General features: G+C 55.3%; 1 protein-coding gene across 3 annotated transcripts in view; it reads right to left on the bottom strand.

Moving 5' to 3' along the window:
- TBC1D14 (TBC1 domain family member 14) overlaps positions 1 to 5,686 on the bottom strand; it is a 104,953-nt gene extending 99,267 nt beyond the window's left edge. The window contains exon 1 of one of the 3 annotated variants that reach the window (XM_045988374.1): positions 5,618 to 5,686. The gene's annotated coding sequence lies outside the window, so the exon portion shown is untranslated. Of the gene's footprint in view, positions 1 to 5,110; positions 5,267 to 5,617 lie in introns of those variants that run through there. The other 2 variants (XM_045988369.1, XM_045988382.1) reach the window with 2 other exon arrangements.
- Positions 5,687 to 18,702: the final 13,016 nt, after the last annotated feature.

Genomic DNA, 18,702 nt, shown 5'->3' with positions numbered 1-18,702 from the left:
CACAGAGCCCTAACAGACATCGAGAACCTCCTTAAATCCACATTCTTCCTGTGAAAAAGCAGGCTGTCTTCTGCCATTTCCCAGATGGGAACAAAGCCGGCGTGAGCCCAGTACAGTGACTTGCCCATGATGGTACAGGCGAGGCCCTACCTATTCTCTCTCCAACACCCACATCATTCCTCACGAGGCACCTTGGGGTACTTCATGCCTCCTGGGGAGAATTCTGGTGAGACCACCAGCCTCCTGGCAGGACTTCATCTTGACCCTGGAGGACAGGACCAGTCAGGAGAAACCGGCTAGTTAAGCCTCTGAAATAAGGTCCTACCACTCAGGAAAGCCCCCTGATCTCCGGGGCATCGCCCACATGAATCAGCTGGCTTTGTAGAGGGCTCCACGACCACCAACCATGCTGAGTCACTTTCTCTAAGATCGTGGTCGAGACAAAAAGGACCCAGGAGAGAAAGGCACAGGCCATTCTGGAACGTGGGTGCTTTGGCGTCAACAATTAACATGAGCAGCTGCCTCTGCTCCCCAGGTCTCCCTTGTACGTCAGGCACAGTGTTCAAAGTTCACACCCGCCATCTCTGTAACCTTCATGACAACCCTGGGAGTTCCCAGCACCATCATTATCACCTCGCAGACAAGGAGGCGAGGCGCAAGGGGCTTGTATAATGATGCGCTCTGTGCATGGTCCAACCTGGGGAGGGCTCCCGTAGGCTGGCTCTTCCCACTGCACCAAGGCCGAGAATAATGGCTCAATTTGCATTATGCAGAATGGAAAAGTCAACCATAAAAGTAATCTGATTTTTTTTTATTTTTTTTTTATTTGACAGAGAGAGATCATAAGTAGGCAGAGAGGCAGGCAGAGAGTGAGAGGGAAGCAGGCTCCCTGCTGAGCAGAGAGCCCGATGTGGGACTCGATCCCAGGACCCTGAGATCATGACCTGAGCCGAAGGCAGCGGCTTAAACCACTGAGCCACCCAGGCGCCCCAGTAATCTGATTTTTAAATGGGTTCTTCTTCAGGATAAAAACAATCCCAAAAAAGGATTTCCTATAAGTTCAAAATATTCCTCTGGGAGGTGAACAGCAACTTTCAGGTGCCTAGACTGTGACACAATGTTGTTTAAATAAGTTTTGGCCCATCAGCAAGCCAGGCAGAAACTGGGGGTAAGCTGCTGAGGGTCCCCAAACGCTCTTTCACAACCCAAAGGAGAAGACATGTAACTTTCACTGCCCCAAAGCGGTTATGTTTATTTAAAAAAAAAAAAAAAAAGGCACAGGTGGGACATTTTAAATTAAGGACTTTCACTGCATGGGCAGAGGGGGCAGGGGCTTTGTCCCCCCACTACCCCCAAATGTTTCAGCTACATACAGTGACTTAGCAAAGTGACTCAGCCTAAGTATCTCAAGGTGACTGACAGGTAACTGACAGAAGAGGAAGGTATTCAGACCACTTACCAAAACCAGCACAACTTACAGTCTTAATTATTAAGAAGAGAAAACCATTTATTAAACACTCGCCAGGCAGCAAACCTGCTACGTGTAATCACACGCTCCACTCATCACAAGGCTGCCAAGCTCGGTGGAGAAACTGAGGCTGAGTAAGTCACCTAAGGTCACACGGCGACAGAAACTGGATTCACACCAGGTCTAACATCAAAGCACACACCAGCTTGCTGAAGCTTTGCAATGCTCGATAAACTAAATGCTTAATAATTTTTACACACCTCTGTATGTTAGAATTCAGGGAAAGGGTCTTTAAAAACGAAATACACAGGGGGCGCCTGGGTGGCTCAGTGGGTTAAGCCTCTGCCTTCAGCTCAGGTCATGGTCTCAGGGTCCTGGGATCGAGCCCCGCATCGGGCTCTCTGCTCAGCTGGGAGCCTGCTTTCCCCTCTCTCTCTGCCTGCCTCTCTGCCTACTTGTGATCTCTCTCTCTGTCAAATAAATAAATGAAATCTTTAAAAATAAAAACAAAATACACAAGGGGATAAAATAATGCAGGCTCTGCAGGCACGCTGCCCAGGGTTCAAAGCCTAGCTCCTCCACTTACAAGCTGTGTGACCTTGGACTCGCTGTGTGACCTTGGACTCATTTAACACCCCTGTGCCCAAATTTCCATGTAGTAAAATGGGAACAATAATAGCTCCTATCTCCTTAGGCAAATAAAGCATTTTGACTTTTTTTTAAGATTTTATTTATTTGACAAGAGAGGGTCACAGCAAGGGAAGGAACACAAGCAGGGTGAGTATGAGAGGGAGAAACAGGCTTCCCGCTGAGCAGGGAGCCCAAGGCAGGGCTTGATCCCAGGACCCTGGGGCCATGACCTGAGCCTAAGACAGACACCCAGCAACTGAGCCAGCCAGGCGCCCCCAAATATAAAACGTTTAGATCATGCCTGGCACGAGTTAAACCTCAGATGCTGGTGTTACTTCTTCCTGGGCAGATAGGGCCAGCCGGCTCTGGCCCACCATTTTAGCAACTCATTTGCATAAGCAAAGCCCGGACTCAGCCACTTTGTGCTGGCAAGCCTCACTCTCTGGTTTCCTCCTGTCACTAACATCTCTCCTCACACCTGCTCTGTGGCACTAAGCTCTGGGCCTCAACTGCCCATCTGTCAATCGAGGTGATAAGCCCAGCTGATCTACCTGAGGTCCTTCCAGCTGGGCAACCTAGAATTCTTAACTATTCAGGCCCTAGAAATTTCATAACCGTCCTAAAACAAACATTAACAGATGACACCCACTCATTTTCCTAAAACCTCCTCTTCCATATTATGTATAAATGCGTATTTTCATAGCAAATCTTCTCCAAGGTCCCAGAGCTCTACAAGCACCCACTATAGGCTGGGCAGGCATCCCCTGTGTTAAGGTTGGGGACATGACGGTCAGAAGCTCTGACCAACAGGGGAGACAGATTCCAAACTAAGCTGCTCTGATAAGCAGGTCCTCAGGGTTAGAGAGGACTTCATCAGAGCAGATGAGAGGAAGTACAGGCCTGAAAGACAGAACTTGGACAGACGGCAATAGGGCAGTGGGCCAGAGGAGTGACAGAGGAATGGAGAGGAACAGCGGGATCAACAGAGGGCAGGCAGGGCAGCACTGATGCTGAATTTGAGAGGGTGGACTGGGGGCACACTGTGAAAACTGTTTCACCAGGAGGAAGCAAGCCCAGCTCAGCACATAGCAAAGTGCTAAGCAGGAACTGGAACAGGAAATGGGACTGGGACTGGGCTGAACACCAAGGTGAGGTGAATCTGGCCGAGCGACCCAGGGCCATCTGAATCCCACCCATGCCTCTCACCCCGCTGGGGGACCGTGGATCAGTTACGTTACCTCCTTTAATGTTTCCCAAAGAAAATACTCACTCAATAACTATGTTCTCATTGGGACTGGGGATCAGGTGGAGCCCACAATCTACAGGGATCAAATATATACAACTAAGACAGCCTGCAGGAGGCGGAGGGTGGAGGGGGAAAGAGCAACCCGGGCTGGACAGGGAGTTAAGAAGGAGTCAGAAAGAAGTGATTGCCACACGTGAGGCAGGGGTGGTATTGGCCAGAGAAACTGGGCCAGAGGTAGTGTTCCAAGACCGCTTTAAGACCAGTCAGGTCCAGGGGAAGCACCTAACGGTGTGCAGATGTAACCCAGCTGTAAAAGAGGGGAAAGGGGTGGTTCAGCTGGTTGAGCACCTGCCTCTTAGCTTCAGCTCAGGTCATGATCTCAGGGTCCTAGGATCGAGCCCCACCTGGCTCCACACTTAGTGGGGTCTGCTTGAGATTCTCTCTCTCCCTCTGCCCAGCAGTGCCGGTGTGCCTGCGTGTGTTCTGTCATGCGCTCTCCATCCCTCACTCTCTCTCAAATAAATAAATAAATAAAATCTTAAAAAAATGAAAAATAAAGGAAGTCAAGACAACAAGGAGGTACAAACATCTGCTGATAGGGTCCCAAAGACACCACCCTCCTCAACTAGCCTCAGGAAATAAGTGAATGCTCAGGGCCCTCCTGTACACTGAACTTTCCAGAGCAAGGCTTTCAATTCTCTACTGGGGAAACCGGTGCTGTGCAGTTTCAAGACAAAAAAACAAACAAACAAAAAAAAAAGGGGGGGTGGGGGTAGCCGGGGAGGGCTCTGGCCACTAAATGCCCACTGCCCAAGCCAGGAGCCTGGAGTCTGTGTGGCCAGTCCTGCCACTTCCTGAGGTTTCCACCTCATGGCCTCACCCCGAGTCTTCCTCCTGGCAGCTCTGAGCCCAGGGAAGCCGCCTGTGCGCCAACACCCCAGCTCTGGCCCCTCTGTCAGCCCAGTGGGAAGGATCCCCAAGCCCACTCTCTCTGGTCTCTCCTGCACAGAGGAGTTCTGTGGCCCAGGAAAGGGGAGGTCCCTGAGGTTACCGGAGCCCCTGGCTCCGGGACAGGAGGTCTGAGAATGTGGGGTCCTGCAGTCTGGCGACAGGGGTTCCAAAAAGAAAAGGGGTCGGGAACTCCAAGGTACAGGGAAGTCCCGGGAGTTGGAAACCCCAGATGCCAGTGGCCCCTAAGTGGAGGCCACTTTCAGTGATTCCTGGGGTGATAGGGGCCAGGGGTCGCCCTTCCCCAGGTGGACAAGAACATGTGGGGGAGGGGCCCGAGATGGAGGAGATCCCAAGGTGGAGAGGGTTCCGGGGGTCGGGGCCCCCAAGTGGAAGGGGCTGGGGGGGTTCTATGGTCCTGGGGGTCGGGGGTCAGAGAACCCGGAGGTGGCGGGGACCCCGCGGGGCGTCTGCGCGCGCCGAGCAAGCTCCTCTCGGGCTGAGGAGCCCGGCGCCTCAGGAACAAAACTTTTCGTCAAGTTCCGGAAAAGAAGCGTGTTAGCGCGCGCGTCTCCAAGGGGCGGAGGAGTGGAGCGCCCCCGGCTCCGCGAGGTCACCCGGGCCCCACGCGCTCCCCGGGTGCGGGGGGAAGCAGCGGCCGGGCGGCCCCGGGGGGACACAGGCCAGTCCCTAACCCGCGCGCCCCGGCCCGGCCCGCCTCCCGCGCCCGCCGACGCAGCAGCAGGTGGCAACGGCCCCGCGCGCCCCGGCCCCCCTCCCTCCCTCGCGGCCCGACCCCCGCCGGAGCCCCTCAGTACCGGAGTCAGCGCGGCTCCGACGCCATCCCCGGGGCCCGCGGGCCCGCAGCCCCGGCCCCCCGGGAGCCGCAACTTGCGCGGCGAGAACAGGGAGCGCGCCGCAGGCTGTGGGCCGGGCGGGCAGGTGCGCGCGAGCCGCCCGAGGCCAACAGCGGCGCGCGCCCTCGCCCCGCCCCGCGCGCCCTGCCCCCGCCCCGCGCGCCCCGCCCCCGCCCCGCGCGCCCCTGCCCCGCCCCCTACCCCGCCCCGCGCGCCCTCGCCCCGCCCCCTGCCGGCTGCCGCTGCTCTTCCGCCCGGCTGCCGCCCCCCCGCCGCGCCGCCGCCGCTCCTGGAGCTCGACGCTCGCCCCGCTGCCACTCCTGGGCGGCTCGCCCGCCCGCCACGGGCTCCAAAGCGGCGTCGCCGGCCCTTTTCTCTCCCGAGGGCCCAGTGGGATCGCGAGGGAAGGCCTGAGGGGATCTTCGGGTCCGCCCGGCCCCCGTGGACACCCGCCAGGGGCCTCCGTACCTGGTCAGCTCCACCCGCGGCCATCTTGGAAGTGGGAAGCGGCCGGGAGGGGGAAGGGGCGCGCGCGGGCAGGGACCAGGCGTGGGGAGCCGAGCGGCGGAGCGCATCGATGGGCGCCCCTGCCTCCCGGCAGGTGTGCGGGGCCAATGCGCCCCGGGACGTCCGGTGGCCGTCAGTCCGGTCCGGCCTAAGTCTCTTGATATGTAAAACGGGCTCTGCTGGAGTCCTTTGCCGAGCTGTTCCGCGGGGCCAGCGCCGTGGTTCCTGCACTGAGCCGCGCTGGAGGGTTTTTGAAAATTCGGACGCCCCAGGCGCTCCCCAGCCCTGTTAAATCATAGCCTCCGGGGGGGATACAGTCTGGGCCGGGTCTGCGGTAAAAGCCGCCCTGCGGAGTGGGGGTTGAGGTCGCTGGCCCCGATCCCAGGACCAGCCGGAGCAGAGAGGGGTCAGAAGCCAGGTGCCCCGCGGGGAGCCGCCTTCCGAGACGAGGGGAAGCCTCCTTGGGGGATCCAGGCTCCCGGGGCCAACGTGAGTTTATCTCGTGTGCTGCTGTGTCTGTTCTTTGGTCCTGGCAGGGAGTCGGCGCTTCAGTAGTCGCTAAACTGTTCTATTATGGGGACATCAGGGCAGAGGAAAGAGTTCAGTGGCTGGGACCCCGGAGGCCTGGGTTCCACACAAGGCTTGGAGCCCTTGGGGCTGTCCCTGGCCAGAACAACCAGAAAAGAGACGTGGGAGAGTCGGGTCCGTTGCGAATTGGCAGAGCAGCCGGGGAAGGGGAATGTCTCCTTCACACTATTTGGAAGCCTGCCGCGGAAGATGAACTTGTCGGAGCCATGGTCATTAGTGTTGGGCCAAGGAACCTCTGGCTTGCTTCTACTGCCTGCGTCCTAGGTCTAAAAACTCCCATCGACCGGGGCGCCTGGGTGGCTAAGTGGATTAAGCCGCTGCCTTCGGCTCAGGTCATGATCTCAGGGTCCTGGGATCGAGCCCCACATCGGGCTCTCTGAGGAGCCTACTTCCTCCTCTCTCTCTGCCTGCCTCTCTGCCTACTTGTGATCTCTCTCTCTGTCAAATAAATAAATAAAATCTTAAAAAAAAAAAAAAAAAGAAAGAAAACTCCCATGGGCCGCCTGGGTGGCTCCCTAGGTTCAAGGTCTGCCCAGGGTCCTGGGATAGACCCTGCTCCCGGTTCCCTGCTTCTCTTTCTCCCTCTTCCCCTACTTGTGCTCTCTCTGTGTTACATAAAATCTTAAAAAGAAAAAAAAAAAAGTTAAAAAAAAAAAACAACTCTTAACACCTATTCGTTATGATGACAGGAGGGGTGAGAAATTTTTTAAAAGCAGTCTCTTAAGAGAATATATTAACACCCCTTAGGTGCTTGGTGCATAATAGAAGTTTTACAAATGCTTACACTTCTCGGTGGTTTTAAGGAAAAATGCTGACCCTCATTCAAACCCCAGCATGCCTTCCCACTGCTTATTTTAAGAAAACACTAACAGGAAAATACAGACTTGCTTCAGGGCTTATTTAATCAGCAATGTAATAAATAGGACTAATAAGTCCACCTTCCCAGTACTCCTGGCCACTCCCCCAAATCCCCTACCGCCCTCATTCTGAGTCTTAGGGTTTTAAAACCCCATAATGACTAGGAACCATTGTTCTGAATCACTAGGAACCATTGTTCTGAATCCAGAAACAGAAAGAAAAAGAAAAAGAAAAATTTTGGCCCTCAGATTTACACATGGCGCCCTCTATCTGCCTTTTCCTCGCCCTCTCCCTCATCCTGCCACCCACCCCCAGCTCCCTGCCCCAGCCAAGAGCCCTTCCTCGGGGCCCATCAGTCACTTACAGCCTCAGTGAGCCTAACAATTAAAAATAAGAAGAGTGAGATAAGCTTTGTGGGCGTTTGCACTCCCATCACCGGTGTGAGAACCTCGGCGCCTACCAGCACCCCTCTATAATAGGGAGACAACTCTGTAAGGGGGGGCCCGTGCTCATGCCAGTGAGCTCTGCCGCTCACTGCTGACTGCCTTGGCAAAGCCATCCAGCCTCCCCCACACGGACCGAACCCCAAGACCCCCAGGATGATTCTCACCCCAGTTGTTCCTTGGAGGGCTGGCTGCAAAGCTGTTGCTAGAGGAAGACAGGCACCGCGGCTCAGTTCCTGGCCCAGGACTGACTGACCCATTCTAGACTGTGTCCATAAGGCTTTCCCTGTCTACCAGACTCCTAACACTTCCACCTCCCAAGTTATGCAAAGATTAGAGACCAAGTAAGTGGCAGAAAGGTTAAATGTAAAAACTGTCTAGCTTTGTCATTTTTGGTCCTGTTTGGGACGCTCTTGGCACCCCCCCCAGTAATTCGGCATAGAAAAAGTGTGTTGGTCAGCCCGCCGAGGGGAGGGGGGACGTGGGCCTCCTCAGAGAGCCCACAGAGGGACCTCAGGCCTGATCTCTGAGCCTCTCTGGGCTTACAAGCAGGAGTGGGCACCTGGTACCCATGGGGACCACTCCTGTGCTGGCCCCATGCTGGGCCCTGGCCACACCAGAGGGACTAACAGCCCACAATTCCTGCCCTTGCAGATCCCCAGTCTCGAGAGACAGGTGGACATTCACCAATTCAGCCCCATCTCCTTGCAAGGAAAATGGTTCACTGGCCAGAGGCAGACCTCAGAAGGGTCATAAGCACAGCACAGCATCAGGATCCTCCAGCCCAACCCTCAGAGGGGAAACAGGTCCAAAGAGTAGGGGGTATAGGCGGTGGGCACAGAATGAGGCCAGAGGCCTCTTGCCCTGCAAAACCCCTTTGCATCTCTTCTCAGGAGATACGGGGATCTAGTCTCCCAAACACCCATTTTGCCCCAACCCTTCCCCACCCAGCCCCCAATGGGAGCTCCATAAATTTCTGTTGAATGGATGAATAAATGCTGCTCACAGCTGCATCTGTCCCCATAACCTGCCGAGCTCGCACAGTGACTTGAATTTTGCAGGTAAGGAGACAGGCGCCGGGCAGTGAGGCTCCCCGGTCCAGGGCTCACAGCATGCTTTCCACGGTGTCTGGAAGCCCTCGCCCAGTTGCCATCCTCCCTCTCATCCTCCTTGTCCCCAGCCTCTGTTCAAGCCCCCAGGGCCAGACCATCCCCACCGGGCAGAGGCAGATTGCACAACCCTCACTGATCTCAAAACAGCTTCCTTTCAGACCAAGCATTTTCCAGAATCCACCAGAAAACTCATCCTTTCTGCCTTGAGTCCCAGGAGGGTTACCTCCTTCCCCGCGGATACGGGAGTGCTTACTTTTTGGAAACAATACCTGGAATTTGGGGTTCTCTTGCTGCTCCTGGAAATTGAGCAAGATCATAAAAGTAACAAATAAAAAAATAAAAACAGGGGCAGGGAGAGCCCAGGAGAGCTGCAGGTCAGGCTTCCCACAACCTCAGCCCAAAGAAGACAGCCAGAGACACAGAGATGGAAGAGTGTCAGAACTAGCAGAGAAGACACCACAGCCTCTGCACTTGGTTGCAAGAAGTGGCCCTCAGACCCTCACACCAGAGCCGTCAACTGGCATTTTCCTCCCAGTTTTAGCAGGTGCACTTACTGGTTTCCTACCTGCACTAGGTTAAACTCGATGAGTGCAGGGAGGTAGATGTCGTAGTAGCAAGACTTTCACCAATGAGAGAAGGCATGGCTCCAGCAGAGAAGGAAGGGAAAGAAGAAAGTGTAACACACAGGATCTCTCCGGTCTGTGCATATGCTTGAAAGGAGCTATCCTTAGACAGTTATCCCCAAATTCAGGGAAAGACTAGTGTAAAAAGATGTTCACCGGGGTTATTTGCAATAATGAAATGGACATGATGTAGATGTCTGATCACAGGGGAGATTAAATGGAGAGACTCATATGCAGCTGTTAAAAAATGTTTATTATAAGACAGAGGATATCCTTAAGTCATAAGAGAAATACTGAATTTTAAATAAAGTATAAGCAAAGAAAATAGAATATGCATCATTCACAGGCATGAACAGGCAGAAACACTGAAATGAGTCTCAGAACACACTTGGATGGTCTTCTGTCCCTATGTTGTGAAACTCAGAATTCTCCACGAAAAGTATATGCTGTTTTTAAAGATGGGCGAGGATGCTCGCTGATGGGTGACCAGCAGACTTCGAGAAACATGGTAAACAGTCCTGTGAGGACTCCGTGTCCAGAGCCCTCCTTACCAAGAACTTTAAGCAAAGCAAGGCCCATTCCGTGCTCGCGCCCCAAGAGGTTAGGGATCCATGCACAGCCAGGCAGCACAACAGAGCCCTGAGACTGCTCTGTGTGGCCCACCCTCTGTCACAGTGTCTCTAGCCACCCTAGTGACTCTGTGATGCCCTACTCTTGCCCCTTTTCACAGGAACACTTGAACCCAGGTGGATCTGGCCCAAAATCAAAGCTCATCCATTCCCAGAGCATCCCAAGTAATTGCCTGGAAAAAAAAATGAGTTATAACGAAACCAATGAAACCAACAGACCCTCCGAATTAGGGAATGCATGGCCTTGCTGGGGGAGTGGGGGAGACCCAGGCGGACCCTCTGTGGCCTCAGCTTCCTAAATATTCAGAGGAGCAAGAGGCCTGGAAGGCTCTAGGTATGAGGGAAGCAGAGTGCCTGAGGGCGGGGCTCCCTGTTCCTGAACGCCCCAGTGGAATTTTCCAAATAGCCTCGTTTTTTTGTTGTTGTTTTTTAAAGATTTTATTTATTTATTTGACACAGAGAGAGAGAGAGATCACAAGTAGCCAGAGAGACAGGCAGAGAGAGAGAGGGGAAGCAGGCTCCCTGCTGAGCAGAGAGCCCGATGCGGGGCTCGATCCCAGGACCCTGAGATCATGACCTGGGCAGAGGCTTAACCCACTGAGCCACCCAGGCGCCCCCCAAATAGCCTCATTTTTTAAAGGCATCATCCTGTTGCCTGCTGCTGTCACCCTCAGAAAGCAAAGCCTGGTTCAGAAGCTGTGGGGTCAGGTCCCACACGGGAGCTGCACAAGGAGAGTGCAGAGGGCAGAAGGGGGCAGGGGAGCAGCTCCTTCCCACATGCAAAGATCCCCGGGCACCCCTCCCAGCCACCCGTGAGGCTCTGTCACTGGGCCTGAGGTCTCTCCAAGTTCACAGAACTACAGGGGTTGTCCTCACAAATCAGCCTTGGTGCCTGCCCTGCCCTCTACCGGAACTCCCAGACTCCCTTCTTGCTCGAATTCCTGGTCCCTCCAGCCAGTGCCTCCCAACATTGCCCCAGCCGCTGCCAGACCCACACCAGCCTCACCCCATTTATGTTCCCCGTTATGATCTCCGGGCCACCCTCCCAGGTAACCTTTTGCCTTGTAGGGTCTCTGCACAGTCCTCGGATCCCTAGCAGACAGCCTGGGACCCACACTGAGGAGTGCACCATGGATGTGTCCATGACCTTCATCCTAGCACCTGCCCGTGTCACCGCGAGGAAACTGAGGCTCAGGCAGTGGGACCTTCCAGCCAAGTACACAGGCAGAATTTGAACCCAGGCCCTCCAGCTCCAGAGCCCTGTCCCTTGTGGTGGTGGGAGGGGGGTAGGAGGAGTAGGCCCCACCCACAGGACTCACCCCCCACCCCCGAGCCTTAGTTTGTTCATCTGTAAAATGGAGATGCTCATGGATCACTAGCCGCATCCTTGGGCTCTTGGGAGGACTTGGGGAGATGCGGCCCCTGGAGAGAGGGGGGGCTGCAGTGAGATCCAGGAGGAACAGGTGGGAGTGTAGGTATAGAAGGGGGCTCCTGCAGCATCACTCCAAGGGCGCATGGAATCAGGTCCATATTCTGGGGGATGCAGAGGCCCCCCAGCTTGCTCATCTCCCTGTCAGGGCTCCAAGTGGATATCTGAGCTGGAAACAGTCAGGTGAGGGAAGAGATTCAGGACACTGAGTGATGATGGGGGCGGTGCACTGAACACACCCGGTAGGAGGCCCCGGATCTGAAGGATGGAAAGGTCCCCCATCTCCCCTGCATCCACCTGGCCCTGGGGAGTGAAGCTCAGCAAGGCCTGGAACCCTAACCCTAACCCGGGGTGGAGGGGGCACGGGAGCCTCGTTCTCTGGGGTCTGCTGTGTCCAGAAGGGAGCCTGCTCCCGGCAGAGGGCAAGGGCCCAGGCTGTGCCGCCTCTGTCCCTCCTGACCCCAGTCAGGCCCTGCAGAATGAAGTCCCACTGCAGGGCGAAAATCTGGCTTTCATCTTTCAAACAGTTTTAATGATGGAAAATGTCAAATGTGTACAAAGCAGAGCGCTGGGGGTAGGCGTGGTTGGTGTCCTGCTGCTCCCCACTCCCACCGCTGGGTCAGGTGCGGCTCCCATCCAACTTGTCTGGTGCCCATCTCCGGCACTGTTCTCCCCGTCATCCCTCTGTTTCAGTCCCTGCGTAGCCAATGGTGGAGGCTGGTGCAGGGACAGGGAACCCCAGCATGGTCCCCATCTGTGTCACCCTGCTGACAGGGCCTGCGTGGCCCGAGATGGCCCAGTCAGTCCTTCCTAAAGCCAAAGTACCATAATAGGTGCAGACCAGACGCAATAAACAAGAATTCCTCGGTATCCCCAATTCTTTCTTTTTTAAGATTTTATTTATTTATTTGACAGAGACACAGTGAGAGAGGGAACATAAGCAGGGGGAGTGGGAGAGGGAAAAGCAGGCTTCCCACCAAGTGGGGAGCCCGATGTGGGGCTCGATCCCAGGACCCTGGGATCATGACCTGAGCTGAAGGCAGAGGCCTAATGACTGAGCCACCTAGGTTCCCCCCCATTATCTTTAAAAATGTCTTTTTGGGGTGCCTGGGTGGCTCAGTCAGGGAAGTGTCTGCCTTCAGCTCAGGTCATGATCTCAGGGTCCTGTGATGGAGCTCCATATCGATGCCCTGCTCTGTGGGAAGCCTGCTTCTCCCCCCTCTCTCTCCCTCCGCCCCTCACCACTGCTTGTTCTCTCTCTCTAATTAAAAAAAAAAAAAAAATCTTTAAAAAATAAAAATTTCTTTTTATCATACAGTTTATCATTCAGTTTATCATACCAAACTGCACTTGGTGGACAAATCTCTTCCACCTCTTCTAATCAAAATAGTTCCCCCTTTGTTTTTCCTGTGCTGGATACTTGTGGGCGACCCGGAATTGCTTATCTTATAGAACTTTCCACATCGTGGATTTGGCTGGCTGTAGCCTGGCAGTTAAACGAGCTCTCCCCCACCCCCTATTTCCTATAAACTCAAGCAGTGGTTCTCAGCCAAGGACAACTTTGCCTCCAGGGAACATGTGGCCAGGTCCTCTGAACTGAATCCTTAGGAAGCTCTGAGTGGGGGATGGAGGCAGTGGCCCATCTCGGGGTCAATCCCAGAGTCCAAATGTTTACTTCCTCCAGGTTCCATCAGGGGGGTGGCTTGCCTCACCTTGAACGAGGTCACCTTGCTGGCTTATGTCATCACTATGGCCGCAGAATGGTGAGACCCATTATTTTTAGCATAACACAGTTATGACCTTAATGCTTCATCACACACCGTTTACAAAGGGCTTTTCTATCCAGGATGGACTACCCAAACTCACCGCTGTGCTGGAGGCGGGCTGGGCAATCTCGGAATGATTTTCCGCAGATGAGGAGACGGGTCGGAGCGGGGAAGTGGCCTGCATAAGACCCTGAGGTCAGCAACAGCACCTGGCTAAGCCCAGGCATGGTCACCTGCCCAGAGCCCCATTCACAGAAGTATACGAAGCTCACCCAGGAGTAGGGAAGGGAGGATATGCCACGGTGAGCCTCTCTGAAAAGCTATAAAAGTTCTAGAAGAGTACTGTGTACCAGCTGATTCTGAAATCCCTATCCAGCCTTGGAGACCACTGTCGTAAGACACAAACCTTGCCCCGTTCACAACCCTCCTCGATCCCTGCTACCTCCAGGACCAACCCTTCCCAAGAGACACTCAAGGTCCCTCACAGACTGACCCCTCCCACCTCCCTACTTCCATCTCTTCCCGAAGGAACGTGCCCACCCCAGCCACACCCACCCCGACACTGACAGACTAACTCTGTCAGACTAGACTCTCTGACAGACTAACCAGAGATTCTGGGATGGTCTGACCAGGTGGCTTGGGTGGCCACTGCGGAGGGAATCAGCCCCTATCCCTCACCCCATTCATGCAGGCACATTCTTCCTGCTCAGCCTGGCAGTCGGCCTCGTTTGCCAGTTGTACAGGGAAGGAAACTGAGGCTCGAGAGGGTGAATGGCTTGTGGAAGGCCACGTGGCAGAAGCCATGACTATTGGAGAGCCAGGCAGTCTGGCCCTCGTCCCCTGCCCTGGGCCCCCCCAGCCGCCCACGCAGCCTCCCTGCACAGGCCTAGGAGGTGGAGGCTCCCCACGGCACACTCCATCTGGCTTTCCAGGCCCCAGGAGGCTGTGCCCGGGCAGCGGCTTGCCCCAGCTTCCTGGGGTCTGTAGCCAGGCCAGAAAGCCAGACCCTGCCCTGGAGGAAACCACACTTGCCAGCCGCCCATCTGCGGTGATGGGTGGAAACGGAGGCTCAGCGTTCTCTCCGGGATGAAAAGCATTAACCGTTGTGCAGAAAGGGTCACGACCCCTGACTGTGCGCCTCCCTCCTCCCTGTGCCCCACCCCGAGATGCCCATGACCTTGGCAAGGCCACCAGCTGGTCAGGGCAGCGCGGGTCCTCACCATTTCACCTTGCCCTTCCCCCCAGCCTGCAGTCTTCCCGTGCCCCCCGCCCCGGAGTTGGGTGGGGCTGAGGGCCCGCAAGGCAGGGAAATCGAAGAGCTAAGACAAGGAGGAGCGTCCGCACGCCTTCCTTCCAAGCCCCGGAGAAAGGCTGTGGCTCAGGCAGGGAGATGGAAGAGGACGTTGAGAGAGGTTTCTGACCAGAACCAGGGCTGCGGGAGTTTTACTGATAGGGAAAAATTAAGCTTATGACCAACATCAGGGTTCAGGCCTAGAACATAGTAGGATCTGGATACTGTCTGTTGAATGAACAAATGTTTCCAAGCCCTACTTATGACCAAGGCCCAGAGACCTCTTTTCTTCCTAATTGTCAGCTTCGTGCCAACATAAAGACACCACAGCCCCCAAAAGACCTCAACGTGCAGCCGCTGTTTCCACTGTGAGAACTCAGTCAGGTTGAGGTATAACAGATCGGTAGGGTAGGTAATGAGTCCCTGCAGCTCGCCGCCTCGTCCAGACAAGTGTCACACGTGGTGGCAGTAAGCCTGCGGGAAGCGGTGCGATTAGGGAAAGTAACCTAGAGGCCTGGGTCTCTCAGTTCCTCCCGCCCTCAGGAAGGGGAACCGCCGGTGGGGTTGGGGGCGAAGGCGGGGTGGGAGGAGCCCGGGACCACCGGACTAAGCGGGAAGAGGCTCACCGTGCATCCTGGCTGGGGCCCTGTGTGGTGGGGGAGCTGCCAGGCAAAGGCAGGTTCCCACAGATGGGGCACTGAGCCAGGTGCAGGTGTTGGGGAGGGACCGGCAGCAGGAGCCAAGGGCCAGGTCTGCCCCCCGCCGAGCTGTCAGCTGAGGTCCCTGATGTCTCTGAGCAGTTCCTAGGTCTGTGTTCGCCAGGTGGGAGTGGGGCCTGAGAGCTTTGGCATGACCCATGGCCCCGCAGGGGAGCCACCCACTGGGCTGTCCGTTATCGCCGGCTTGCAGCTTGCAGTCTGTGGGAGGATGCCAGGGGCATGCTTGACATTTGTGACCAGCAGGAACTGGGGCCCCAGGCCTGGGAGAAGAGCTAGAGTCAAGCCCAGGAGGGGGCCAGGACTTGCTCAAGGCCCTCAGGAACCCTGGGGTTGCTTGAGCCTGGGGTTTAGGGCACTCGGGATGAGAATCCTTCCAGGCTGGGTCCCCTCAGCAAGGGGCGAAGGCACCATGAAGCCACCCCGGGGCTGGGCTAGTGGCCTCTCCCAGCAGGCCAGGACCACAGTGGGCCAGAGGTCCCGTGGGGCTCTTCCCTCTGCCCGGGGGGCCTGAGCAACGGAGAAGCCACAGTGGTGAGAAGGTGGGCCCCACACTCGGCCTGGGGTCTGAGGCCAGACAGCGGGAGGACCGGAAACGGTGGGCTCGCGGCAGATGTGCCGGGGCTGAGACAGCCACAGGGAGAGAGCAGGCTAAATGCCGTCACATGTGACATGCAGCCGCATGGCCTCTGCAGGGCCGGCCCAAGAGGCAAGGGCCTTGCAGAGGCTCTGCTACCCACCGCTCACCAGCCCCACTGGGGGCCGGGGGGAGAAGAGGGAGGGAAGGGGCGGCCTTAGGTGTGATTTCCTCGAGGGTTATAGCGCAGCAGCTTCTTCTCTGCACTCCCGGCATCTTTCCTGGCCGCATCCCCGACAGGACAGCATCCCCCCGACTCCGCCTTCTGGCTGCCCCACTGTGTTGTTTTATCCTTACAAACTACCCACGGGAGGCACCGCTAAGATCTCTGCTTAGCGGACTTCGGATCCTGGCTGCACCATGTGGCAGGTGCGAGGCCTCAGTCTTCTCACCCGTCAAATGGGGCAAAGGCACCTATGTCACAGCATTGTCGGTTAACACAACCGATGCCTGGAAGGATGCCCGCTGTTCCTGTTACTAGCAGACACGTGGACCCCATCCTAGGGTTCCATGGGGAGGTCCCTGCTAGTTCAGTCAAGTGACACAACTGTCCCTGGCGAACGTCCTTCCCCACACCAGTGACGCAAGGCCAGTGGTGGGCTCTTAAGCGGGAGCGCCTTTCCTGGCCTCTGTGCCCATGACAGTGCCCTGCCTGTGATGCCATCCAGCCACTGCCTGCTTTCAAGAGAAACCCGGGGCTGGGCCCTCCTTTCTGTTCCTGGACAGCCAAGCAGACACAGGCCCCCCCCAGCATGCACAGCCACAAGGCCAGTGGCTGAACATGTAGGACATTTCATGTGGAGAGAGGGCTGCAGGGGGTCTGGGTGGCTCAGTGGGCTGAGTGTCCATCTAGCTCTTGATTTCGGCTCAGGTCACGAACTCAGGGTGTGACATGGAGCTTCATGCTGGGCTCTGTGCTCAGAGGGGAGGCTGCTGGAGACTCTGTGCCTCTGCCCCTCTCCAAAATAAAGTCTTAAAAAAAAAATTAAAGGGCTTTATACCCCTTTGGTTGAGAAGCACTTAGCTGAGATGTCCCAATTCCTGGGGACAGCACCCCATTTCCAGGTGAGCATGAGTACAGAGCAGTGGTCTAGCCCTGCCCCCGCACCCTGGTCTTGCAGATGTGGGTCCCAGTGAAGAAGGCTGAAGACAGTCCAAGGTGGCCACAGGGCACACCTCCCATGGACAACCTCCGGCAGGGGAACAGATGACCACCACCTCGCCCCACAAGGGGCACCCTCCAGCCCAGCCTCTGGTACTTCTAGGAGGGGAGTGCAACCGGGCACTGCCGCCATTCCTGGGGAGACTCGGGCCACACCAGGTCAGTGACAATAACAAATGGAGTTGCAGTAGCCGGCCAACAAGCCGGAGACTGGAATCTGTAAGCCTCACTTCTTGTATGTAATTTACATGCTTCCAAGACCGCCTGGCTGGCTCAGTCAGAAGCGCAGGTGATTCTTGATCTCCAGGCCATGAGTTCAAGCCCCACATTGGGTGTACGGCTTACTTAAAAAAAAAAAAAAAAATCAACTCTATGGGTTCTAGAAAAACTACGAAGTGTATCTTTATATTCTTTTAAGGTGAAGAAAGCATTTAAAAACATGCCCACATATCCCAGAAACCATTAGAAATAAATCTTAAAAAAAAAAAAACCAAAAACACTGAAATGCTTCTGTATGGAATCCACTTGTCCTCTGCCCCAGATGAAAGACAAATGCTAACCGGACAACATACTTGCCTTAAATCACCCAAGCTGATCCTCAGCTTTCAGATGGTGAGAGAAAGGCTGTCCAACTTCCAGCAGAGGTCTGAAGGATGTCCTGTCCCACATGCTGCTGGACCACCACGGGGACAGCAGGCACTCCACAGGCCAGACCCCCCCCCGCCCCAGGAGCGACTGTATAAGGACACCCACGTTTATGGGCATCCGCAGAAGTGCTATGGAACGTTCTATATGATGATCAGTGAGGCACCTATTAAATCTCTAGAACAAAATAACACAGCTGTAAAAACTTATGTACAGGGCGCCTGGGTGGCTCAGGCAGCTAGGCGTCCGCCTTCAGTTCAGGTCATGATCCCGGGGCCCCAGAATCGAGTCCCTAGTCAGCTCCCTGCTCAGTGGGGAGCCTGCTTCTCCCTCTTGCTCTAACCCTCACTATTGCTGTCCCGCTTTCAAATAAATCTTAAAAAAACAAAACAAAACCAAACCTCTCACATATACCTACAATCACAGCCATGAGATGACGTCTGAGTGAAAACCCACTTCTGAAGTCCGAAGAAGGGGCGCCTGGGTGACTCAGTAGGTTAAAGCCTCTGCCTTAGGCTCAGGTCCTGACCCCAGGGTCCTGGAATCAAGCCCTACATCGGGCTCTCTGCTCAGCGGGGAGCCTGCTTCCTCCTCTCTCTCTGCCTACTTGTGATTTCTATCTGTCAAATAAATAAATAAATAATGAAGTCCGCAGAAGCAGGGACAGCACCGTCCTGTCACCTTACACGTTCTCTGCAGCCCTGTAGGTGCTCAGCTGTCTGGAGAGGCTTTGGGCACGCATGGGAGCAGCTTCCAGCGCCCAGCGATGGAAGTGCAGAGGAGTTTTCCCTTATACTTTAAAAATACACTGATTTCTTTTCCTACAATGAACGTTGATCGTGTTAACATAGATTTTTTTTTTCCCAGAACAAAAATGTCCACACCTCTGGACAAAAATCCCATGTTTCTTGCAGGATTCAGGTAGGAGCTGGGGTTGGGGCGGGGGGGACTCGTTTACCAGCAGGCACCCCCCCCTCCTTTTCCAGCAAAGCAGTGCACCAGCATTCTGAGCAAAGGCCCGTAAGAGCTGCATGCCCTTCATCTGGAACGATGTGACCTGGACGCTTTCTATTTTCTCCTGATGCAGGTCACTTAATGCTGCGGATCTCTAAAAGATCCTCTGCTATGATAAACAAAGACAAGCAAC

This window comes from Meles meles, chromosome 2 (assembly GCF_922984935.1).
Source record: "Meles meles chromosome 2, mMelMel3.1 paternal haplotype, whole genome shotgun sequence".
NCBI classification, from domain to species: domain Eukaryota; kingdom Metazoa; phylum Chordata; class Mammalia; order Carnivora; family Mustelidae; genus Meles; species Meles meles.
The sequence above is the reverse complement of the archived record's forward strand: the minus strand, read 5'-3'. Positions and strand labels throughout refer to the sequence as shown.